A 10112-nucleotide genomic window follows, 5' to 3' on the forward strand; every position below is an offset into this window, starting at 1 on the left:
GGCACTTCTAAGCAAAAAATGTTCTTACAAGTTTTTTCGCAAGATGCATAGTTTTCGAGATAAACGCAGTGGAACTTTCAAGAATTCGAAAAATTGCAATTTTTGAACGCGAAAAACTTTTGATTAAAAAATAAAATAGCAATTCTGCTGACAGCATTTGAAAGTTTAAGTCAAATTGTACCGGTTGTAATTATTTGCATTGCTAAAAATTAATTTTTTTATTATTAAACAAAGCCATTTTTTTATAAGCCAAAAAATTGTTTATAAGTTTAAAACATTGCTGAGGCCCCTTAAATAATCCGATTTTAATTATGTAAAGTGTATTAGATAGGTAGAGCACCTCTTTATATGTAAAAAAATTAGACAACTTGTAAATAATCTACTTTTTTGTTCAGAAAGATTTTTAAAAATTTGAACTTTTTTAAAAACATTTAGATTGCAAATTTATTATGCAAAATCTATTAGGTCGATTTTAATGAAATTTGGTACACGGTTTAATTATGTTACAAAAAATTTTCTAAGCGAATTACTAAGGTTCTGAGTGTCACCAAAGTGGTTAAGAAACATTGAATAACAACAGGCATATTTTGCCTCTTATTTTGTATTTATTGCCAAATTGCTGAATGGATAATACTTTAAGACACTTTTAACCAGCCGTATATGATACAAAATTCAATTATATTTATTTTATTTTTACTTTGTTCCAAAACGAGTTGTTTTAAAGTTATAAGCCAAGAAAGCAGAAAAAAATCGACGTTTTTCGAAATTTTTAAATATTTTAATTTTTTTATTAATGTTCCGGGCATATTTGAGAAGGAGCATAAGTCAATTATTATTACTGAAGGTGTCACCTAACTTTATCTGCAAAAATCCGATTGCCACCTCTCACATCCAAAAATAGACGTTTTTTCACAGATCCTTACTGGTCTATATTTAGATGGCCAGAAACGCTTTCAATAAAATGGAAACAGTATTACGCAATACTGTTACAATAGTATTACAATGGAGAACTGGGAATAGAAATTAGAACTAGAGTATTGAGATGCTACGTATTCTATGTATTTTATATGAAGTTGTAGCCTGGATAATTACGGACGCAACTGAAAAAAGACACCGCATCGCAACTTTGAGATGATTTTGACATCAACTAGCCTATTCGATAATGTGTCCCTGGAAAAAAACCTTTAAAAATAATAAGAATCAAACCAGAGAAACACGATACATTGACATATCAAACAAAAGTGATTGTATAAACCATGGAGAAGGAATATAATAATATATAGTACGGTGACCGTCAAAATAGCCCGGTCAAAACAGCCCCGTCAAAAAAGCCCCGTCAAAATAGCCCGAACACAAAATAGCCTCGACAAACTAGCCCGCAAACAAAATAGCCCCGACAAAATAGATCGCACACAAAATAGCACCGGTCAAAACAGCCCCGGCTAAAATAGCCCCGACTAAAACAGCCTCTTATAAACAATTATATAATTATTTATACAAGGTGTCCAAAAATTTTTTTTTAATTTAAATTATTTGACAAAAAGGAAGAATGCATTTAATTTATTTAATTTAAAATGCATTTTACTGTTGCCTGAAAACAGAAAAAAATGTTTATATCATAAATTAACATTGATTTTCGCTTAACTTAAATGTTCAAACTTCCAAGAAGCGGGAAAGAGAGGACTCGAGTTCTCTGAAAAGAAAATTTTTATTTAATGTGGTTAAGATAAACATCTGAATAGAGGATAATTACCATTTCCGAAAAAATGTATTTTTAAGGAATTATTTCATGATTAATTCTGAAGGGAGCTTTTTTTTCGCAGCTATTTTGTCGGGGCTATTTTGTCGGGGCTATTTTGTCGGGGCTATTTTATCGGGGCTATTTTGTCGGCGGGCTATTATTCCGCGGCTATTTTGCCTGGAGGCTATTTTGTCGGAGCTATTTTGTGTGCGGGATATTATGTCGGGGCTATTTTGTCGGAGCTTTTTTGACGGGACTATTTTGACGGAGTACCATATAGTACATGCCGGAAAGATTGAATAGAAAACGCTTAAAAAAATAAAAATAATAGCACAAGACATAAAAGAATGGAAGAGATGTAAAGTAATTTATGGTTAAGTATAGTGGAAAATATGGAAGAAAGTATAATATTACAAGCCATGACGTTGCAAGTGCAGAAATGTAAAATATAAGATGATCAAATTTATTTAAGAAAGATGACATTCAAAAGATGCAGCTACGATATAATAGCCAAAAGAAATACTCACACAAATGCAATGTTCAACGCAACCTAAACTCGGAACTGATTGAATATAATATTAATTCTTGTAACCATATTTAGGTATCTTAGTTTTAAAAAGTCATAAAGTCCGATGTGCCTAACATAGAATAAACTGTACACCTTAAAGAGGTTTAATTTGTTCATATGCGTCTATTTTTTTTTTGGAAACAGCCTAAATGCTATTAGCAGATACCTACATAAGTCAAGTTGCTGAAAATACTTATACTAAATTTACAATCAAGATGCAGTAGAAATAAACAAACCAAGACACGTTAAATGCTCCTACTAGTACTCCCGAATCATAATTTACAATGTATACGGGTGTTTCATTAACAATTGTCCATATAGTAACTGGAGAAACCTTAGCATAAAATACGAAGATTTAACCTAAAACGCTTAAATAAAATGTGGTTCCTTACTGAGTTACAGGGTGTTTTGTCTAAAAATTTAAAAGTTATTTTTGCTCAGCATTTTAAAACTATTCGACGTATCCTTTTCATACTAGGCAGAGAGTGCGACTACTATACACCCTACTAAATTATGATAAACAAACGTTTATAGCTACTACCAGAGGCGCACGACAGGGGATAGTGAATGGTTAACCCTTCTCAAATTCTACGCCACTGGAGGAATTACTACTTGAGTGCCATTTTTAGATTCTCCAACACTTTCTACGAACATAACATACTCTTCATTGGTAACGATAAAGTCATTAGTTTTCGAGATATTTGAAGTTAAATATGAAACGGCACAGTTATTTTGATTAATTTGCGATATGATTCATATGATTAAAATTTAAAAATTATTTGTACCCAGTATTTTAAAACTATTTGGCGTATCCTTATCATACTTGGTAGAAAGTGTAGGTACTGTACACCCTACTAAATTAAGATAAATAAACGTTTCTAGCTACTACCAGAGGCGTACGACAGGGGATATTGGCTGGTTGACCCTTCCCAAATTCTACGCCATTGACGAAATTGCTATTTTAGTGTAATTTTTTGATTTTCCAGTACTTTTTATGTAAATAATATACTTTTAACTCGTAACGATAAAATGGTTAGTTTTCGAGATATTTGAAATTAAAAATAAAGCGACACAATACATTAATCAAAGTAACCGTGTCGTTTCAGTTTTAACTTCAAATATCTCGAAAATTAATGACTTTATCGTTACGAATGAAGTGTATATTACTTTTATAGAAAGTATTGGAGAATCCAAAAATGGAAATAAAATAGCAATTCCGCCAGTGGCGTAGAATTTGAAAAGGGTCAATCATTCACTTTCCCCCATCTTGGTAATAGCCAGAAACGTTTTTTTAACATAATTTAGTAGTTTGTGCAGTACCTATCCTTCCTGCCAAGTATTAAAAGAATACGTCGAATAGTTTTAAAATTCTGAGCAAAAATAATTTTTAAATTTTTAGATAAAACACCCTGTAACTCAGTAAGGAACCACATCTTATTTAAGTGTTTTAGGTTAAATCTTCATATTTTTTGCTAAGGTTTTTCCAGTTACTATATGGACAATTATTAATGAAACACCCTGTATACATTGTGAATGCCAAATCATGATTTCAAAAGTTTTTACACTGTAAATTATGATTCGGGAGTGCTCCTAGTAGCATTTAACGTGTCTTAGTTAGTTTATTTCTGCTGCATATTGATTGTAAATTTAGTATAGACTGGTACCAAGAGAAAGAAAGCGTACGTAGCACATATGTATGTCAAAACATGGTTATATACAATTTATTGTAGGCACATCTGGGTGATCTGGGTTTTAAAACTACCGAAATCTTTCCGAACATAATGTAGAGCGTTTCGTTTAAACAGGGTGCCAGTCATGAACTGAGCTCTACATGTTCATGCACCCCGTTCGATTTTTACCGGTAAAAACGAAATTTCAAAGCAAGAAACCCAAAAAAACGCGAAGGCTACAGCAACTGAATCTCTTTAGGCCAAGGTAATAAGCCAAAAATATACCCTATTCGTGACACTCGAACAGCCATGGTACTGAAGCGTTTTTTTGACAGGTAATACCTATGATAACAAATTGTAACTATTTCCTGCGTAGGATCTGGCGGCCATTTTTATTTATAAACAATTTAATGTAAAAAACGGCATTTTGTCCTTTTTTTTTCAAATCGATGGAAAACAGTGGACTTTGTGGTTACTTTAGTACAAACATCTTCGAGAGCATGGAAAAAGCTTTAAAATGACGTGTTACAAAGGTTGATATACTTATTTATTGCTAACATAATTGAGAAAAAAGGTCTAAATTGCAAAAAAATTAATTTCGCAATAACTATTGTAAAAATTAGTGCACAGATTTGAAAGTTTTGTCAAATGAGGGTTCTTTGGTGCGTAATATGTGACAATAATTTCGAAGCGATTTATTCAATTGTTTAAATTTTATTCAAATTATTTATCCAAGAGAGCTTTTCTTTGCAATAATATAAATCAGAAAAACAGAATGTTAGAACCATTCTGCAGATGTCAAATGAAAGATCATAAGCTAAACTTTCAAACTTGTATAAAAAAATTCATAACAATTAATTGCATTTATTAGTAATAAATAATTATGCAAATCTCTCGTCAATTTTTCCTTGTAAATAATTTGAATAACTTTCTTGTTATGGCCGGTACAAATTTTTTTATACGTTCTAAAAGATGGCCTTTTTACACGAACTTTCAAAAAAATAGGTTAGCCTAGGTCAATTAGGGCCAAAGTTACCAACATTTTTTTAAAAATTCATAGCTAATTTGTTTATAATAAATAGGAATCGAAAATAGCGCTCTTTCCCTTTCAAAGGCACGAAGTATTTATAAAAAAAAATTTGGTTTTATTTGCTCTTCAAGGGAGTCGTCACTAAAGCTTCAAAAATGAAGTACAAACGCGACCCGCTTGCAACCGACGAAGTAGAAGCATAAAATCCGCGCGACCTAAAATTATTGAAATATCAACTTCAAAATCCTACAATTTTTTTGTATTTTGGGAACCAACCAATGGATTTTAATGTTTTATTTAATTTGTATGTACTTTTAGCGTACTTTACAAAAAATATGGAGTCAGTTGTTTCGTAAATTATAATAAAGAATTTAATTTGCTTAAACCAAAAAAAAAACATTTTATTTAATTTTTTACCGTGTATTAGGTTCACAATTTTAAATGTAAAACACTGTACTTATTTGAAAATAAAAAAAATTAATGTTTGTTTTTGTAATAATTTCATAACGTTTTCACATATATTTTTAATTTAAGGCATGTTTTTTTTTATTTAGCTAATGCCTCGACAGGGAGTCCGGTTCTGGCATTGTTTAGAACAGTAGCATCGAAGTTACACTCGTAATAAATTGGCTATTTTTAGCGAAAACAAAGTCATTTAATTAAAGTGATTAACACCAGTGTTTAAGTGAACAAACAGGCTTCTGATTACCTAAGTAAGTTCTGAAAATTAATCGACTATTTAATTAATTTCCGTATATTGTCCATTTTTACGATAAGGATATACCATTTATTTACATCTATATTTTATTTAATTCGAGAACAAAAACAAGTCCTGATAAGAACTGTCGCTGACAGGGCAAACGCCAAAATACAGAGGCGGCTCCAGAATTATTCGAAATAAAGAAAAGTGAGAAAGAAGCAAGGTAAGCTAGCTCTCGTACGGGTTGGGGCTGGATTGAGCAGGTCTTTAACACGAACTGTACGGGAGACGCGGAACTTGTGGAAACTCTCACTAAGAAGAAATGGAGGAATTTATAAAGGAACTGCGGGAAAAACTAGATAGAATGGAAGATAGAGGAATGAGAATAGAAGAAAAATTAGATGGGATCCAAAGTGAGCTGGAACAACTAAAAAATACGAATCAGGAACTTAAAAATGAAAATGAACTTCTCAAACAAGAGCTGCATCAACATAAAAATAGAATAGAACAAATAGAAAGGGATATGAAGAGAAAAAACCTGATAATACACGGCATTGAAGAAACAAGCGATGAGGACACACAAATACTGGTAAACAAAGTACAAGACATCATCAACAAAATGGAAATACCTTGCAAAGCCAACCAAGAGGTCACAGAAATTAGAAGAATAGGAGACAAAACTAGAAATCCTGAAAGACCAGTCCTGGTAGAGCTAAGAAGTGGGAATACAAGAACGGAAATTCTTAAAGCTTCATGGAAATTAAAAGGCTCGAAATGGTTTGTTAACGAAGACTATCCAAAAACCGTAATCGAACAACGCAAAACACTTATAAAACACATGAAAGAGGCAAGGATGAAAGGGTACAACGCAAAGATAAAATATAATAAGTTAATAATTAACGGAGACGAGTACGATATAGACCAGGTCAAAAGATGGAACAGCGATTCCGAAGATTTGAGAGATGATAATATGACCGAAACTACAAAGAATAAAACTGGAACGAGAACAGTGAGTGAAAGATCACCAAACGGAGACACAGAACTAGATCCAAGAGAAAAAATAAAGAAAGTAAACGAAAATCAAACATTAAAAAACTAGAAATGGAACGGAAACACATTATGACGACAATGGCACGAAAAATGGACAAGGCAATGATACAAAAGGATATGAGAACAAGCAAGATTAGCAAAAAGAAAGAAAGAAAGGGTAATACAAAAAAGAAAAAAAGAGAGGGAGGTGTTATAAGAATAGCGTCATGGAATATAAGAACATTACTTAGAGCAGGAAAACTGGAAGAAATTACATCAGTTCTGATACAGTATAAGGTGGAAATAGCAGCACTGCAGGAAATTAGATGGAAAGGGAAAGGACAAATAGATCAACAGAATAGTACCTTCATATACTCAGGGGAAGAAAAGCAAGGCCAACATGGGGTAGGATTCATAGTAATTGGAAATATGAGAGACAAAATAATGGAAGTCAGACTAATAAACAAAAGAATAGCTTACCTAAGGATTGAAGCTAAACAGGCAAACATATCCCTACTAAATGTTTATGCACCGACAGAAAATGCGAAAGAGGAGGAAAAAGATCATTTCTACGACACTATGGAAGAAGAGCTAGAAAAAATACCAAAAGAAGATGTGATATTAATATTGGGCGATTTTAATGCACAAATAGGAAAGGAGGATTATATACAGCAAATAGCAGGCAAACATACAATACATGAGAAAACGAATGACAACGGGCACAGAATATGCAATATGGCGACAGGAAATAATATGTCTATCAGCAGTACAATGTTCAAGCATCAAAGAAAACACAAAGTCACATGGGTTTCTCCAGACCAAAAAACAGAGTCACAAATAGACCACATATTAATATCGAAAAGAAGACAATCAAGTATAATGGATGTGAGAAGCTACAGAGGTGCATGCGGAGACTCAGACCATTTCCTGGTGGTAGCAAAGCTGAGACAAAAGATGAAAGTAATGAGAAGGCAGAAAGAGAGGAACAAGAGGTGGAATATCGAAAAATTGAAGGAAGCAAAAGAGATACAAAAGTATGAACATGAAATAGGTAAAAGAATTGCCGCACTGAATAAGGAAAGAGATGATGTCGAAGAAATATGGGGTGATATTAAAAAAGCAATTAACCACACGGCTGAGACTACATTAGGGACGAAGCAAATTACAAGAAAGAAGGACTGGTTCAATACAGAATGTAAAGAAGCAGTTGAAGAAAAAGTAAAAGCACGAAATCAGTGGATGCGGACTCACAAAAATGAACATAGAGACATGTACGAGCAAAAAAGAAAGGCAAGCAACAAAGTAATAAGAGAACAAAAGAGAAAATTCATGGATAGTCAGTTGGAGGAAATTGAGGCGGAAAGTAAGACTCAGAACACCAAGAAATTCTACACAAAAATCAGAGAACAGAACAGAGGTTTCAAACCAAAAGTAAATGGAGTTAAAAATAAACAAGGGCAAATAGTAACACAAGATCAACCATATATGAAAGTCTGGATGGAACACTTCAAGGAGTTACTGGCAGAAAATGAAACAGAAGAGATTACAGAAATGGAGGAAGAGTGGGAAAATAATGGAATGAAGGAGCCAACACTCGAAGAAGTAATTGAAATAATTAAAAATAACAAAAACGGAAGAGCACCCGGAAAAGATAACATAAACAGCGAACTCATAAAACTAGGAGGGAAACCGTTGCATAGGGAAATACACAAACTGATAGTAAACATCTGGAAAGAAGAAAAAATGCCAAAAGAATGGCAAACAGGCCAAATAATAACGATACATAAAAAGGGAAACCAACAAGAATGTCAAAATTACAGGGGAATAACATTACTGAGTACAGTATATAAGGTATTGTCAACCATAATACAAAGAAGATTACAAGAAGCAGCAGAGAATAAGATTGGTCAATATCAGTGTGGATTCAGGAAAGGAAAATCCACAATAGATGCGATATACATACTAAAACAAATAATGGAGAAGGCGAACGAAGCTAACATAAACTTAGAAATACTTTTCGTAGATTTTAAACAAGCTTTTGATTCCATCAAACGAAACCAACTATTGGAAATATTAAAAATGCTACAGGTACCGCTTAAATTAAGAAAACTTATAAAAATGACGATGAGCCATACCAGAGCGAGTGTAAAAACGCAAATAGGGGAAACAGAAGAGTTTGAAACAAACAAAGGAGTGAGGCAGGGTGATGGTTTATCCACAACACTATTCAACATGGCAATAGAATATATTACCAGAAAAATGAACAAAGGTACACTCAGAAATAGAGGAGGTCAAATTGTAGCATATGCCGATGACGTTGTGATAATGGCAAAGAGAAGAGATATATTAACGCAAATGGTAGAGGAACTCATTCAAGAAGGAAAAACAGTGGGTCTGAGTATTAACGAAAACAAAACAAAAATTTTAAGATTAGGGAAAAATCCTACTAATAGAGAGGTTAAAGTGGGAAGATACAAATTTGAAGAAGTAAGTAAATATAAGTACCTGGGAGTCATGCTGTCAAGTGATGGAACAAGAGAAAACGAAATAAAAGAGAAAACATTGGCAATAAATAGAGCATTCCAAGCCAACAAAAAAATGATAAAAAGCAAAATATTAACAAAAACTACTAAATTAAGGCTCTATGAAACGTTAATTAGACCGACATTAATGTATGGAGCAGAAGTGATGACAATGACCAAGACAGACGAAGAAAATTTGAGAAGAACTGAGAGAAAAATAATTCGGGCAATATTAGGACCAATAAAAACAGCAGAGGGTGAATACAGGAGTCGAAGAAATAACGAAATAAATGAGGAATTGAAGGGACAAGATATAGTCAGGAGAATAAAGAGACAAAGATTGAGATGGCTTGGGCATGTATGGAGAGCAGGAGAAGAAGCGATAATAAACATAGTGACAAAGTGGTCTCCGGCCGGAAGGAGACGAAGAGGAAGACCGAGGTCCAAATGGCTGAAAGAGGTGAAGCGAGATCTAGAGGGCATGGGTATTAGAAATGCAGAAGAAAAAGCAAGAGACAGAAGGAGCTGGAACCGGATATGTAATGCAGTTTAAGAAAGAGAAGAACGGAGGACTGATCCACCTCGAAAACATGGATCTAGAGAGCCTGTAAAGGCGGCGCTACCCCCACGGGGGTGTTTTAGCCACTATATATAATGCCTCGACAAATAATGGACATTGGCATGGTAGGTACTAAGGATTTTTGCAGTTAGGTACCTAGTGTCATGTGTAGTGTGTGTATTGAGTAATTGCAAAGTCGACGTCATTATCTTTGTAAAGAGACGCTAATTGTATCCGAACGTCTGCGGTCCCTCCGGTGAGTACCGATTCCACAAGGACTGAAACTATTTTCA

The sequence above is a fragment of the Diabrotica virgifera genome, chromosome 1 (assembly GCF_917563875.1).
Source record: "Diabrotica virgifera virgifera chromosome 1, PGI_DIABVI_V3a".
Lineage (NCBI taxonomy): Eukaryota > Metazoa > Arthropoda > Insecta > Coleoptera > Chrysomelidae > Diabrotica > Diabrotica virgifera.